Source organism: Petromyzon marinus, chromosome 60 (genome assembly GCF_048934315.1).
Source record: "Petromyzon marinus isolate PM22_M1 ecotype Great Lakes invasive population chromosome 60, UKy_Petmar_22M1.pri1.0, whole genome shotgun sequence".
In the NCBI taxonomy this organism is placed as follows: Eukaryota; Metazoa; Chordata; class Hyperoartia; order Petromyzontiformes; family Petromyzontidae; genus Petromyzon; species Petromyzon marinus.
In genome coordinates this window covers 1,365,263-1,381,025 of record NC_133726.1, presented here as the reverse complement: position 1 = coordinate 1,381,025, position 15,763 = coordinate 1,365,263, and the positions used below count along the sequence as shown (strand labels likewise).

Sequence of the window (15,763 nt, the reverse complement as noted above, 5' to 3'; positions counted from 1 at the left end):
GTAAGCGCTGGCGACGCGTCAAACATGCGAGCGGTGGCGACGTGACGTAAGACAGAGAGAGGGAGAGAGAGAGAGACGCAGCGTGAAGACAGGAGCGGGGCCGGGTGGCCTGGTTGTGGGCAACACAGTGGCTAGGAGATGTTAACTACCTCGCCTGGTCTACAGGAGGTCGTGGGTTCGATCCTGACCCTGACGCCTGCTGCTGTATATTTGGAGTCTGTGTGTCTCTCTCTCATCATCAACATCACGGTGGCCAGGAGATGTTAACTACCTCGCCTGGTATACAGGAGGTCGTGGGTTCGATCCTGACCCTGACGCCTGCTGCTGTATATTTGGAGTTTGCGTGTCTCTCTCTCATCATCATCACGGTGGCCAGGAGATGTTAACTACCTCGCCTGGTATACAGGAGGTCGTGGGTTCAATCCCGGACCCTGACACCTGCTGCTGCTGTATATTTGGAGTCTGCGTGTCTCTCTCCCCGTAGTTGCGTGGATTTTCTTCGGGTCCTCCGGTTTTTCCCACCACATTTAGAATCGGCGGCACGCATGTTAAGAGTATTTGGCCGCTTTAAATGTCTACATTACAATCCGCGTCGCTATCATTTGTGACAGCCAGGTCGCGTCTGGAAAAAAAGCAACATATAGCTCGGGGTGGGGGGGGCGATGGGGGTCTTACCTGGTAAAAATAAAAATAGATTTTTTAAAAAATAAATTAGCATCGTAAAAAAAAAACTTAAGTCATCGAGGGGCCAGGACCAGAAACAAGGCAAGCGAGGGCGACGCATCGGCAAGCAGAAACTGCGAGAGCGACCGCCACGGCCGGCCCGGCGATGTCAAGCGACATCAACGCAACAACATGTTGACAACTGAGTATTGTGTATTTACTGGGTTCTGAACGTTCGGGGGGGGTGCGAGTAATCAATCCTTCGCCACGGACATACCAACCGTGTGCAAAAACAATAGGGCAAAGATCCCCCGAGTAGCCTTACAGACTTGGCTTTGGGGCAAGCGCTGCTATCGAGAGCCTTTTAAGGCCGGCCAGATGCACGAAGTGGTGGTCGTCGCGGAGAGGTGGGTGCAGCGGTGAGCACGAGGTGGTGCAGCGGTGAGCACGAGGTGGTGCAGCGGTGAGCACGAGGTGGTGCAGCGGTGAGCACGAGGTGGTGCAGCGGTGAGCACGAGGTGGTGCAGCGGTGAGCACGAGGTGGTGCAGCGGTGAGCACGAGGTGGGTGCAGCGGTGAGCACGAGGTGGTGCAGCGGTGAGCACGAGGTCGTGCAGCGGTGAGCACGAGGTGGTGCAGCGGTGAGCACGAGGTGGTGCAGCGGTGAGCACGAGGTGGTGCAGCGTGAGCACGAGGTGGTGCAGCGGTGAGCACAGGTGGTGCAGCGGTGAGCACGAGGTGGTGCAGCGGTGAGCACGAGGTGGTGCAACGGTGAGCACGAGGTGGTGCAGCGGTGAGCACGAGGTGGTGCAGCGGTGAGCACGAGGTGGTGCAGCGGTGAGCACGACGCGCTACGAACCCGGCGACTCGAGTTCGATTCCCGCTCACGGCCAACACCGGTGACGAATTTCCAAACCGGTCCTGGGCCTTCCCTAGGCCCACTCAGCCTCAAATGAGTACCTGGTGCGGTGTGTAAAATCATCGCCACTGGGGAGACAAAGGCGGCCGGGCGCGGTGTTGGCCACCCACGCCCTCGTATGCCGTGCCGGCCTTCATAGGTGCTACTCGCAAACAGCACTTGCCCAGATAGTTTAAGGCTACACAGGGGAACTTTGTCTTTGGGTGGTCGAGTGATTGAGTGGGTGAGTGATTGAGTGAGTGAGTGGGTGAGTGGGTGAGTGAGTGGGTGAATGAGTGGGTGAGTGGGTGAGTGAGTGGGTGGGTGAGTGAGTGGGTGAGTGATTGAGTGGGTGAGTGAGTGGGTGAGTGATTGAGTGGGTGAGTGATTGAGTGGGTGAGTGATTGAGTGGGTGAGTGAGTGGGTGAGTGAGTGAGTGGGTGAGTGATTGAGTGGGTGAGTGATTGAGTGGGTGAGTGATTGAGTGAGTGGGTGAGTGAGTGGGTGAGTGGGTGAGTGAGTGTCGTGTGGGCCTTAATATGCGCTGCTCGCTAACAGCAATTGCCCCAACAATCTGTTTGGTTCTATACGGGGGATCTTTATCATTGGACCATGCTCGGTCGCATTTGTCTCCTCGCAGTGCTGATGTTTACAAACACTGCAACCAGCGATGTAAGAAATGGGCCGGAAGATTACGTTCGTGAGTAAACGCACACACGCACAGAAACGCTCGCAGCATCAAACATGAGTTTGCATTCGAGAGAGCGGACTCAGGTGACACTTTTTTTTCCCTGTCAAAAATGCCCACTCCGCATGAGTCGAAAAGGCAGGCTGGGCGCAAACCGTGACACCGGTCTTGTCCTGTCTGCGGCTCGTGGCGTCACCGGCATGCAGTCACGCACCAAAGACAAAGATCACCCCCCCCCCCACACTCCCTACTCTTTGGTTCTTTCGGTAAAGTCATGACGTAGGTAGAAAAATAACAGGTCACGACGTTTCGATCGCGGCGCAAGCAATCGTCATCAGGTGGGACAACCACAGCAAGAAAAACAACTGCTGACTTCAGCAGTGGTTTTTCCTGCAGTCACCAAAGCTTCAAATCAAGATCCCCCCCCCCCCCCGCTGTATAGACTTCACAGACTGTAGGGGCAAGCGCTGTTAGCGAGCAGCACCTACGAAGGCCGGAACGGCACACCAGGGGGTGGTTGGCCAACACCACGCCTGGTCTCCTTTGTTTCTCGAGCGGCGACGTCTACTTTACACACCGCACCGGGTACTCATTTGAAGCCGAGTCGACCTAGGGGAGGCCCAGGACCGGTTGGGATATTTATCACCGACGTTGGCGCAGTGCGCGTACCACCGGGGGATCGAACTCGGGGACGTACCATGCCCGGGCCGCATTTGTCTCCCTCGTGGCAATGTTCACGCACCACCGCACCGGGGGAAACTCATTTGTCGACGTAGGAAGGAGGACTCAGCCGACTCAAACGAGTACCTGGTGCACGCGCGCAGCCTCGGTTCAACTCCCAGCCCACCGCCGCCACCGCCACATGCAGCGGTTGCACGGCAGCTCCCGTGACCGCAAAATCAACGCCGGCGTAGGCGACAAGAACGGAAGGCCCAGCCGGCGGCGTCGGTGCGTTGGCCGCGCGTCGCAGAGGTTTCCGCGGTTTGTAGTCCGGTGGGCTGCCCCGGTCAATACCGCGGGTGGGTCGTCAACACGACGTTCACAGTGGACGTTTAATGAAAAAATAAATCTCGCGACGTCACCACTCGCGAGACCGGGCCGTTCGTGTGACGCCCGTCACGGTTCACATTTGCCAAATTCGACAGAATTACACCGCAAATTACTCGAGAGATTACACCACGTGACAATCATCCCCCCCACCCCCTCCCCCACTGCCAACAAAAAAAGTAGCAGGACCCTCTTGAGGCTTACCCTGGGTAAGCAAGCGCAGTGGCCACAATAAACTGGACTCTTTTTTTTTGACCAGGTAAAACCCAACAAACCATTATATCTTTTTCAGAGGCGCGATGACGGCTCCTCGTCATCGCAGCGGCTGACGACATCATCGTCGTCATCACGCGTGGGGATTTGAAGTAGCGGCCAAATAATCTCAACGCGAGTTGACTCTAAATGTTCAGCAGTGGGGGTCAACACCGTAAGAACCCTGAGAACGATCCATGCTTTGACCACTACCACCACCACCACCACGGACTCCACTCACTCACACAGACTAACTGCAGAACAGCGGGAAGAACGTGTGAACACCACATAGCACAGGCATAGATTGTCAGGGTCTGGGATTGAACCAAGGGACTCCTGCTTGCCAGGCGAGAAAGATGACATCACGCGGAGATATTTTAAGGTTGCACGGTTGGATGTACGCACCGTGACACCACAGCTGGCCGCGTGTGTGTCTGTGTGTGAATGTGTGTGTCTGTGTGTTAATGTGTGTGTCTGTGTGTGAATGTGTGTGTCTGCATACCTGGCGAGGTAGTGGGGAGCGGTAGTGTAGCGGTTAGCGCGCTGCGCTGTAAACCTGGCGACCCAGGTTCGATTCCCGCTCACGGCCAACACCAGTGACGATTATCTGGGGTCTCCCCTAGGTCGACTCAGCCTCAAATGAGTACCTGGTGCCATGTGTAAACATGGCCACTAGGAAGACAAAGGCGGCCGGGCGTGGTGTTGGCCACCCACCCCCTCGTGTCTTGTGCCGGCCTTCATAGGTACTCACTAACAAGAACTTGCCCCAACAGTCTGTTAAGGCTATACGGGGGATGTTTGTCTTTGTGTGTGGAGGAGGCTCATGAAGGACGCTACTGGGCAGTTGGAGGCAGTCGCCCTCCAACAACAACGGAGGGCGGAGGAGCGACGCTTACAACGGGCGGAGCGCTGAGCAGCTAAAACGTAGCAAGTTGGCACAGCAGGGGGTACAGCTGGTGGTGCATCTTCCATTCATCTCAGTCAGCCAACCCATGGCACCTGCTGGGTCTGTCCCGTGACCTCCTCCTGTCAGCGAGCCTTCGACACTTCACGTGGCCTCAAGGTGCACCTGGCCTGGCACAGGCACCATGGTGACACCACCGTCACTTAGTGGCGAATGGCGGGGGTACTGATATTGGTGTGCCTGTGTGTGTGTGTGCCTGTGTGTGTGTGCCGGTAGTGTAGCGGTTAGCGCAATGTGCTAGGAACCCGGCGGCCCGCGTTCGATTCTCGCTCACGGTCAACACCAGTGACGACTATCTGACCTGCTCCTGGGCCTCCCCTAGGTCGACTCAACCTCAAATGAGTACCTCGTGCGGTGTGTGTTAACATCGCCACTGGGGGAGACAAAGGCGGTCGGGCGTGATTCTGGCCACCCACCCCGTCGTGTGCCGTGCTGGCCTTCATAGGTGCCGCTCGCTAACCAGCACTTGCCCCGACAGTCTGTTAAGGCTGCACGGGTGACCTTTGTCTTTGTGGCGATATCAAATGTAAACAGTGCGACTGGGGAACAGCTGATGCGCGCGCGAGTGGACTGGGCGCAGTCTCGCCAGCGGTCACACCAGCTCAGCGACGTGCGGCGAGTCATCTGAGCGCACCGAAGAGGAGGGGTGGTGCAACGGTTGGCGCACCGCACTGGCGCCGTGAAGCCCGGCCACCGGGTTCTTGAACATCTCACTTCCTTGAGAGTCAACGCGGGGGGGGGGGGGCTAAAGAGGGCACCACGGTGGCTAGGAGATGTTAACTACCTCGCCTGGTGTACAGGAGGTCGTGGGTTCGATCACGACCCTGACGCCTGCTGCTGTATATTTGGAGTTTACGTGTCTCTCTCTCGTCATCATCATCACGGTGGCTAGGAGATGTTAACTACCTCGCCTGGTATACAGGAGGTCGTGGGTTCGATCCTGACGCTGACGCCTGCTGCTGTATATTTGGAATTTGCGTGTCTCTCTCTCTCTCCCCGTGGTCGCGTGGATTTATCTCCAGGCCCTCCGGTTTTTGTCCTCCATGTTTAGAAACACGCATTTAGAGTATTTGGCTGCTATAAATTTCCACACGATAAGCCAATTCCTTGAGCTATCATTTGGGATAGCCGGGTCACTTCTGAAAAAGAGCTGTACATCTCAGCGGGCCTCACCTGATAAAATATAAATCCTTGAGCTTAGTTTAGACTGCACACACCTCGAAATGAAGACAACATCTGTCCCGCTCCATATATGGCATCGAACCTGCAGCTAAAACACAGCAGTAAAATCACAGCAGTGTCAGCGTAGAGAATATAATCGAGGAAATAAATACGCAGACAGCACCACACGCCTCATTCCCATATTTGCATCGTCACATTAATATAAGGAAGTGTATTTTGTATTGACATATCACATCAGCCACAGGGCCTCCTGGAGGGGAGACACGCGTGCGTGCTAAGGAGGCGAACTGTCTGCTTATTTGTTGAGTGAGAGTTGGAGGAGTCGCGGTTTCGCATCGCTCACTTCTCACCCGGGCATCTTCTCACCCGGGCATCGGGGTGAGGAAGAGGGCACACGTCATGGCCCATCATAAACGAAACGCCATCCCCCCCACCTCCCCCCCATCTCCCATCTCCTCCCACCTCCCATCCCGCCCCATACCCCACCTCCCATCCCCCCCACCTCCCAACACCCCCACCTCCCATCCCCCCCATACCCCACCTCTCCCCATCCTCCCCACCTCCCATCCCCCCCCATACCCCACCTCCCCCCCACCCTCCTCATCCCCCCCACCTCCCATACCCCACCTCCCCCACCGTCCCCACCTCCCATCCCCCACCCACCCCCATCTCCCCCACCTCCCATCCCCCCATACCCCACCTCTCCCCCACCCTCCCCATCCCCCCCCATCTCCCACCCCCCTCATCCCCCCACCCACCCCCCACCCCACCGTGGGTGGGAGCCGATCTGTGCACGCGGCTGCCACACAACTCGACCTACAGCACGCACAGCAAAGACAAAGAACCCCCTCCCCCCGTGTAGCCTTCAAAAACTGTTGGGGCAAGTGCTGTTGGCGAGCACCTTTGAAGGCCGAAGAACCGGCAACACGAGGGGGTGGGTGGCCAGCACCGCGCCCGGCCGCCTTTGTCTCCCTAATGGCGATGTTTACACACCGCACCAGGTACTCATTTGAGGCCGAGTCGACCTACGGGAGGCCCAGGACCGTTTCAAATAATCGTCACCGATGTTGGCCGTGAGCGGGAATCGAACCCGGGTCGCTGGGTTCGGAGCGCAGCGTAGCGCCAACCACTGCGCCACCACTCCCCATAGCGACACACACACAAACACGCGTGCGCGAATGACAATTGAGAGAGGCGAGCTTGAAGGCGAAGTGGGCCGAGTACAGTTGCCCAACGGGCCAGCAACAACCGGCGCTGTTACCAAAGTTGTAATAGACGAGAATTCAGTAGTGAAGCGCAGTCTCTTGAATTGAGCGAGACAATGATGGGAGGGAAATGGAAAGGGGAGTAGAAATGCCAAGAATCAGAAAGATAAATGTTGTGACCTACAGCGTTATGGCCGAGTGGGTAGGTGGGTGAGTGATTGAGTGGGTGGGTGAGTGGGTAGGTGATTGAGTGGGTAGGGGGAGCGGTGGTGCAGCGGTTAGCGCTACGCTGCGCTACGAACCCGGCGACCCGGGTTCGATTCCCGCTCACGGCCAACACCGGTGACGATTATTTGAACCGGTCCTGGACCAGATCGACTTAGCCTCAAATGAGTTCCTGGTGCGATATGTGTAAACATTGCCACTGGGGAGACAAAGGCGGCCGGGCGCGGTGTTAGCCACCCACCCCCTCGTGTGCTTTGCCGGCCTTCATAGGTGCTACTCGCAAACAGCACTTGCCCAGACAGTTTGTTAAGGCTACACAGGGGAACTTTGTCTTTGCGTGGATGAGTGAGTGATTGAGTGGGTGAGTGAGTGATGAGTGGGTGACTGAGTGGGTGAGTGGATTACTGAGTGGGTGAGTGGATGACTGAGTGGGTAAGTGAGTGGGTGAGTGAGTGATTGAGTGGGTGGGTGAGTGGGTGGGTGAGTGGGTGGGGGAGTGGGTGGGTGAGTGGGTGGGTGAGTGGGTAAGTGAGTGAGTGATTGAGTGGGTGGGTGAGTGGATGAGTGGGTGATTGAGTGGGTGAGTGAGCGGATGACTGAGTGGGTAAGTGAGTGGGTGAGTGAGTGAGTGATTGAGTGGGTAAGTGAGTGGGTGAGTGAGTGATTGAGTGGGTGGGTGAGTCAGTGGATGAGTGAGTGAGTGGGTGAGTGAGTGATGAGTGGGTGAGTGAGTGGATGACTGAGTGGGTTAGTGAGTGGGTGAGTGAGTGATTGAGTGGGTAAGTGGGTGGATGAGTGGGTGGATGAGTGGGTGTGTGAGTGGGTAAGTGAGTGAGTGATTGAGTGGGAAAGTGAGTGGGTGAGTGAGTGATTGCGTGGGTGGGTGAGTGAGTGGATGAGTGAGTGGGTGATTGAGTGATGAGTGGGTGACTGAGTGGGTGATTGAGTGGGTGAGTGAGTGATTGAGTGGGTGATTGAGTGGGTGAGTGAGTGGGTGGGTGAGTGGGTGGTGAGTGGGTGAATGGGTGGGTGATTGAGTGGGTGAGTGTGGTTGTGACCGCAGCGTGGTGGTTGAACAGTGTTTGGTGGATGAGACAAAACAGTGTCTGGTTGAACCGAGTTCACGGGTGAAGGAATCAACGAGCTTAAGTTTAAGGGAACAGAACACGGTAGCAGTAGTAGCGATAAGAGAGTGATAAGGAGGTGACTGACCGCCTGCAAGTGAGCGAGTGATTGGAGTGAATCGATGAGTGCTGGATCAATCAATCACCCGAGCTGCTAGATTGAAAACTCACTTCTTGAGAACTGCTTTTTGTGTTCAGTTTGCTGTCCTCCCCCGCCCCCACACCTCCGATTAGCACGGTTGGCTACGTACGGTGCGAAAGAAGTTCAACGTACGTCTTGCAATTCCGGTGAGCACGGGTGGCTACGTACGGTGTGAAAGAAGTTCAACGTACGTGCACACAGCTGCTGCTTCACTCCGAATTCTACCGGGGCGCAGGGAAGTAGGAACTGGATGCCCACGCTGCACACCCTCCCCCGACCCCACCCCGGGACCCCCCCCCCCCACTCCGGGACCCCCCAATGAGACGAGTGTCTTCTGCAAACACGGTGGATGGGGGGGGGGGAGAGATGCGTGGCTTCTCCGCAAGATGCTCCCTCGTGCCACTCCCACTCCTGGCAGCTTCTTCTTCTGCTGCTGCTGTGTGGGGGGCGGGAAGCCACTGGCCGCTAGCGTTGTGGAACAATAGACTTGGACCGCACATCTTCCCCCACTCACAAGCTGCCCCCAACACTGCCCCCGCCCCCCAGAGTCCCCCTCACCCACCCCCCCCCCCGAGCCCCCACTGACCCCACCTTCAGCCCACTCCCCGTGACCCTTGCTCAGTAACACACGGATGCTAAATAAGCAGACAATAGCACCTCCTTCGCATGTCAATGACGGGCATGGTGGTGGCAGTGGGTTAACACGTGTGCCCCACGGCTAGGAGATTACCGACCAGGGCTCCTTTCTGCGTGGAGTTTGTGTGATCTCCCCCTGTGCTACAGAGTGAGTGAGTGGAGTTTGTATGATCTCCATCTGTTCTACAGAGTGAGTGAGTGGAGTTTGTGTGTTCTACCCCTGTTCTGCAGAGTGAGTGTGTGGAGTTTGTATGATCTCCCCCTGTGCTACAGAGTGAGTCGAGTTTGTAATCTCTCCCCCTGTTCTACAGAGTGAATGAGTGGAGTTTGTACGATCTCCCCCTGTTCTACAGAGTGAGTGAGTGGAGTTTGTGTGATCTCCCCCTGTTCTACAGAGTGAGTCGAGTTTGTAATCTCTCCCCCTGTTCTACAGAGTGAATGAGTGGAGTTTGTACGATCTCCCCCTGTTCTACAGAGTGAGTGAGTGAGTGGAGTTTGTATGATCTCCCCCTGTGCTACAGAGTGAGTGAGTGGAGTTTGTATGATCTCCATCTGTTCTACAGAGTGAGTGGAGTTTGTATGATCTCCCCCTGTTCTACAGAGTGGAATTTGTGTGTTCTACCCCTGTTCTAAAGAGTGAGTGAATGGAGTTTGTATTCTCTCCCGCTGTTCGACAGAGTGAGTGAGTGGAGTTTGTGTGATCTCCCCCTGTTCTACAGAGTGAGTCGAGTTTGTAATCTCTCCCCCTGTTCTACAGAGTGAATGAGTGGAGTTTGTACGATCTCCCCCTGTGCTACAGAGTGAGTGAGTGAGTGGGGTTTGTATGATCTCCCCCTGTGCTACAGAGTGAGTGGAGTTTGTATGATCCCCCCTGTTCTACAGAGTGATTGGAGTTTGTATGATCTCCCCCTGTTCTACAGAGTGAGTGGAATTTGTGTGTTCTACCTCTGTTCTAAAGAGTGAGTGAATGGAGTTTGTATTCTCTCCCGCTGTTCGACAGAGTGAGTGAGTGGAGTTTGTGTGATCTCCCCCTGTTCTACAGAATAAGGCGAGTTTGTATGATCTCCCCCTGTTCTACAAAGTGAGTGAGTGGAGTTTGTATGATCTCCCCCTGTTCTACAGAGTGAGTGAGTGGAGTTTGTATGATCCCCCCCCCCCTGTTCTACAGAGTGAGTGAGTGGAGTTTGTATGATCTCCCCCTGTTCTACAGAGTGAGTGAGTGGAGTTTGCATGATCTCCCCCTGTTCTACAGAGTGAGTGGAATTTGTGTGTTCTACCCCTACTCTAAAGAGTGAGTGAATGGAGTTTGTATTCTCTCCCGCTGTTCGACAGAGTGAGTGAGTGGAGTTTGTATGATCTCCCCCTGTTCTCCAGAACGAGTGAGTGGAGTTTGAATGATCTACCCCTGTTCTACAGAGTGAGTGAGTGGAGTTTGTATGATCTCCCCCTGTTCTACAGAGTGAGTGAGTGAAGTTTGTATGATCTCCCCCTGTTCTACAGAGTGAGTGAGTGGAGTTTGTGTGATCTTCCCCTGTTCTACAGAGTGAGTGAGTGGAGTTTGTATGATCTCCCCCTGTTCTACAGAGTGAGTGAGTGGAGTTTGTATGATCTCCCCCTGTTCTACAGAGTGAGTGAGTGGAGTTTGTGTGATCTCCCCCTGTTCTACAGAGTGAGTGAGTGGAGTTTGTATGATCTCCCCCTGTTCTACAGAGTGAGTGAGTGGAGTTTGTATGATCTCCCCCTGTTCTACAGAGTGAGTGGCGTTTGTACGATCTCCCCCTGTGCTACAGAGTGAGTGAGTGGAGTTTGCATGATCTCCCCCTGTTCTACAGAGTGAGTGAGTGGAGTTTGTATGATCCCCCCCTGTTCTACAGAGTGAGTGAGTGGAGTTTGTATGATCTCCCCCTGTTCTACAGAGTGAGTGAGTGGAGTTTGTATGATCTCCCCCTGTTCTACAGAGTGAGTGAGTGGAGTTTGCATGATCTCCCCCTGTTCTACAGAGTGAGTGGAATTTGTGTTCTACCCCTACTCTAAAGAGTGAGTGAATGGAGTTTGTATTCTCTCCCGCTGTTCGACAGAGTGAGTGAGTGGAGTTTGTATGATCTCCCCCTGTTCTCCAGAACGAGTGAGTGGAGTTTGAATGATCTACCCCTGTTCTACAGAGTGAGTGAGTGGAGTTTGTATGATCTCCCCCTGTTCTACAGAGTGAGTGAGTGGAGTTTGTGTGATCTCCCCCTGTTCTACAGAGTGAGTGAGTGGAGTTTGTATGATCTCCCCCTGTTCTACAGAGTGAGTGAGTGGAGTTTGTATGATCTCCCCCTGTTCTACAGAGTGAGTGGCGTTTGTACGATCTCCCCCTGTGCTACAGAGTGAGTGAGTGGAGTTTGTATGATCTCCCCCTGTTCTACAGAGTGAGTGAGTGGAGTTTGTATGATCTCCCCCTGTTCTACAGAGTGAGTAAAATTTGTGTGTTCTACCCCTGTTCTACAGAGTGAATGGAGTTTGTATTTTCTCCCGCTGTTCTAGAGAGTGAGTGGAGTTTGTGTGATCTCCACCTGTTCTACAGAGTGAGTGAGTGGAGTTTGCACGATCTCCCCCTGTTCTACAGAATAAGGCGAGTTTGTATGATCTCCCCCTGTTCTACAAAGTGAGTGAGTGGAGTTTGTATGATCTCCCCCTGTTCTACAGAGTGAGTGAGTGGAGTTTGTATGATCCCCCCCCCCCCCTGTTCTACAGAGTGAGTGAGTGGAGTTTGTATGATCTCCCCCTGTTCTACAGAGTGAGTGAGTGGAGTTTGCATGATCTCCCCCTGTTCTACAGAGTGAGTGGAATTTGTGTGTTCTACCCCTACTCTAAAGAGTGAGTGAATGGAGTTTGTATTCTCTCCCGCTGTTCGACAGAGTGAGTGAGTGGAGTTTGTATGATCTCCCCCTGTTCTCCAGAACGAGTGAGTGGAGTTTGAATGATCTACCCCTGTTCTACAGAGTGAGTGAGTGGAGTTTGTATGATCTCCCCCTGTTCTACAGAGTGAGTGAGTGGAGTTTGTATGATCTCCCCCTGTTCTACAGAGTGAGTGAGTGGAGTTTGTGTGATCTCCCCCTGTTCTACAGAGTGAGTGAGTGGAGTTTGTATGATCTCCCCCTGTTCTACAGAGTGAGTGAGTGGAGTTTGTATGATCTCCCCCTGTTCTACAGAGTGAGTGAGTGGAGTTTGTGTGATCTCCCCCTGTTCTACAGAGTGAGTGAGTGGAGTTTGTATGATCTCCCCCTGTTCTACAGAGTGAGTGAGTGGAGTTTGTATGATCTCCCCCTGTTCTACAGAGTGAGTGGCGTTTGTACGATCTCCCCCTGTGCTACAGAGTGAGTGAGTGGAGTTTGTATGATCTCCCCCTGTTCTACAGAGTGAGTGAGTGGAGTTTGTATGATCTCCCCCTGTTCTACAGAGTGAGTGAGTGGAGTTTGTATGATCTCCCCCTGTTCTACAGAGTGAGTGAGTGGAGTTTGTATGATCTCCCCCTGTTCTACAGAGTGAGTGAGTGGAGTTTGTATGATCTCCCCCTGTTCTACAGAGTGAGTGAGTGGAGTTTGTGTGATCTTCCCCTGTTCTACAGAGTGAGTGAGTGGAGTTTGTATGATCTCCCCCTGTTCTACAGAGTGAGTGAGTGGAGTTTGTATGATCTCCCCCTGTTCTACAGAGTGAGTGAGTGGAGTTTGTGTGATCTCCCCCTGTTCTACAGAGTGAGTGAGTGGAGTTTGTATGATCTCCCCCTGTTCTACAGAGTGAGTGAGTGGAGTTTGTATGATCTCCCCCTGTTCTACAGAGTGAGTGGCGTTTGTACGATCTCCCCCTGTGCTACAGAGTGAGTGAGTGGAGTTTGTATGATCTCCCCCTGTTCTACAGAGTGAGTGAGTGGAGTTTGTATGATCCCCCCCTGTTCTACAGAGTGAGTGAGTGGAGTTTGTATGATCTCCCCCTGTTCTACAGAGTGAGTGAGTGGAGTTTGTATGATCTCCCCCTGTTCTACAGAGTGAGTGAGTGGAGTTTGCATGATCTCCCCCTGTTCTACAGAGTGAGTGGAATTTGTGTTCTACCCCTACTCTAAAGAGTGAGTGAATGGAGTTTGTATTCTCTCCCGCTGTTCGACAGAGTGAGTGAGTGGAGTTTGTATGATCTCCCCCTGTTCTCCAGAACGAGTGAGTGGAGTTTGAATGATCTACCCCTGTTCTACAGAGTGAGTGAGTGGAGTTTGTATGATCTCCCCCTGTTCTACAGAGTGAGTGAGTGGAGTTTGTGTGATCTCCCCCTGTTCTACAGAGTGAGTGAGTGGAGTTTGTATGATCTCCCCCTGTTCTACAGAGTGAGTGAGTGGAGTTTGTATGATCTCCCCCTGTTCTACAGAGTGAGTGGCGTTTGTACGATCTCCCCCTGTGCTACAGAGTGAGTGAGTGGAGTTTGTATGATCTCCCCCTGTTCTACAGAGTGAGTGAGTGGAGTTTGTATGATCTCCCCCTGTTCTACAGAGTGAGTAAAATTTGTGTGTTCTACCCCTGTTCTACAGAGTGAATGGAGTTTGTATTTTCTCCCGCTGTTCTAGAGAGTGAGTGGAGTTTGTGTGATCTCCACCTGTTCTACAGAGTGAGTGAGTGGAGTTTGCACGATCTCCCCCTGTTCTACAGAATAAGGCGAGTTTGTATGATCTCCCCCTGTTCTACAAAGTGAGTGAGTGGAGTTTGTATGATCTCCCCCTGTTCTACAGAGTGAGTGAGTGGAGTTTGTATGATCCCCCCCCCCCTGTTCTACAGAGTGAGTGAGTGAGTGGAGTTTGTATGATCTCCCCCTGTTCTACAGAGTGAGTGAGTGGAGTTTGCATGATCTCCCCCTGTTCTACAGAGTGAGTGGAATTTGTGTGTTCTACCCCTACTCTAAAGAGTGAGTGAATGGAGTTTGTATTCTCTCCCGCTGTTCGACAGAGTGAGTGAGTGGAGTTTGTATGATCTCCCCCTGTTCTCCAGAACGAGTGAGTGGAGTTTGAATGATCTACCCCTGTTCTACAGAGTGAGTGAGTGGAGTTTGTATGATCTCCCCCTGTTCTACAGAGTGAGTGAGTGGAGTTTGTATGATCTCCCCCTGTTCTACAGAGTGAGTGAGTGGAGTTTGTGTGATCTCCCCCTGTTCTACAGAGTGAGTGAGTGGAGTTTGTATGATCTCCCCCTGTTCTACAGAGTGAGTGAGTGGAGTTTGTATGATCTCCCCCTGTTCTACAGAGTGAGTGAGTGGAGTTTGTGTGATCTCCCCCTGTTCTACAGAGTGAGTGAGTGGAGTTTGTATGATCTCCCCCTGTTCTACAGAGTGAGTGAGTGGAGTTTGTATGATCTCCCCCTGTTCTACAGAGTGAGTGGCGTTTGTACGATCTCCCCCTGTGCTACAGAGTGAGTGAGTGGAGTTTGTATGATCTCCCCCTGTTCTACAGAGTGAGTGAGTGGAGTTTGTATGATCTCCCCCTGTTCTACAGAGTGAGTGAGTGGAGTTTGTATGATCTCCCCCTGTTCTACAGAGTGAGTGAGTGGAGTTTGTATGATCTCCCCCTGTTCTACAGAGTGAGTGAGTGGAGTTTGTATGATCTCCCCCTGTTCTACAGAGTGAGTAAAATTTGTGTGTTCTACCCCTGTTCTACAGAGTGAATGGAGTTTGTATTTTCTCCCGCTGTTCTAGAGAGTGAGTGGAGTTTGTGTGATCTCCACCTGTTCTACAGAGTGAGTGAGTGGAGTTTGCACGATCTCCCCCTGTTCTACAGAGTGAGTGAGTGAGTGGAGTTTGTGTGATCTCCCCCTGTTCTACAAAGTGAGTGAGTGAGTGGAGTTTGTATGATCTCCCCCTGTACTACAGAGTGAGTGAGTGGAGTTTGTGTGATCTCCCCCTGTTCTACAGAGTGAGTGAGTGGAGTTTGTATGATCTCCCCCTGTTCTACAAAGTGAGTGAGTGGAGTTTGTATTCTCTCCCCCCGTTCTCCAGTGTCCTCCCAAAGCTGAAAAATAACCTCGTAACAATGTAACCGGTATTAGCCAAAACATCCCAATTCTGAAAGAAGTTATCTGCACATTACGCGATTGGGATCACACGTGGCTGCAGCATCACCACCAACTGCTTGGAAAACGATGTCAGGACCCTCCTGAAAAAGTGTCTTGAGGCTCAGCGAGGTTTTCCAATGGGTAAACAATATCATAATTTAGCGTCCAACTACGATCCTTGTCTAACAGAGTTGGTCCTTGCTGGGAAAGATCCGGCAGCTCCACCGCCATTGATTGGTTCAAGCGAGCCTGACTCTGCTGAAGGGCCACTGAATGTAGAAACCGGTTCAGGGATTTGCTTGCGCCGAACAAACTCCGCTGAAATTATGCACGCACGTTCAACTTCTTCCGCACCGTACGTAGCCAACCGTGCTAACCGGAGGTGAGGAGGGGGCCAACTTAATGCAAAAAGCAATTCTAAAATAAATGAGTTTTCAAATTAGTATAGTGTACAGTGGTGTAGTGTAAAGTGTAGTGTATTGTGTAGTGTTAAGTGTAGTGTAGTATGTAGCATATAGGAGTGTGTATATATGTTGAACATCTTTCGCACCGTACGTAGCCAACCGTGCTAATTGGAGGCGTCCAAGAGGCTGATGGGATGTGGTAAAAAAAAAGCAACCCCAAAACGTTTATATATATGTATTATTATTATGTGGAGAGGCAGGGAGGG

General features: G+C 53.0%; 1 protein-coding gene across 3 annotated transcripts in view; it reads right to left on the bottom strand.

The window, feature by feature from the left end:
• The window catches only part of MAP3K4 (mitogen-activated protein kinase kinase kinase 4), an 81,613-nt gene that overhangs the window by 56,050 nt on the left and 9,800 nt on the right, over positions 1 to 15,763 (bottom strand). The window lies entirely within an intron of this gene.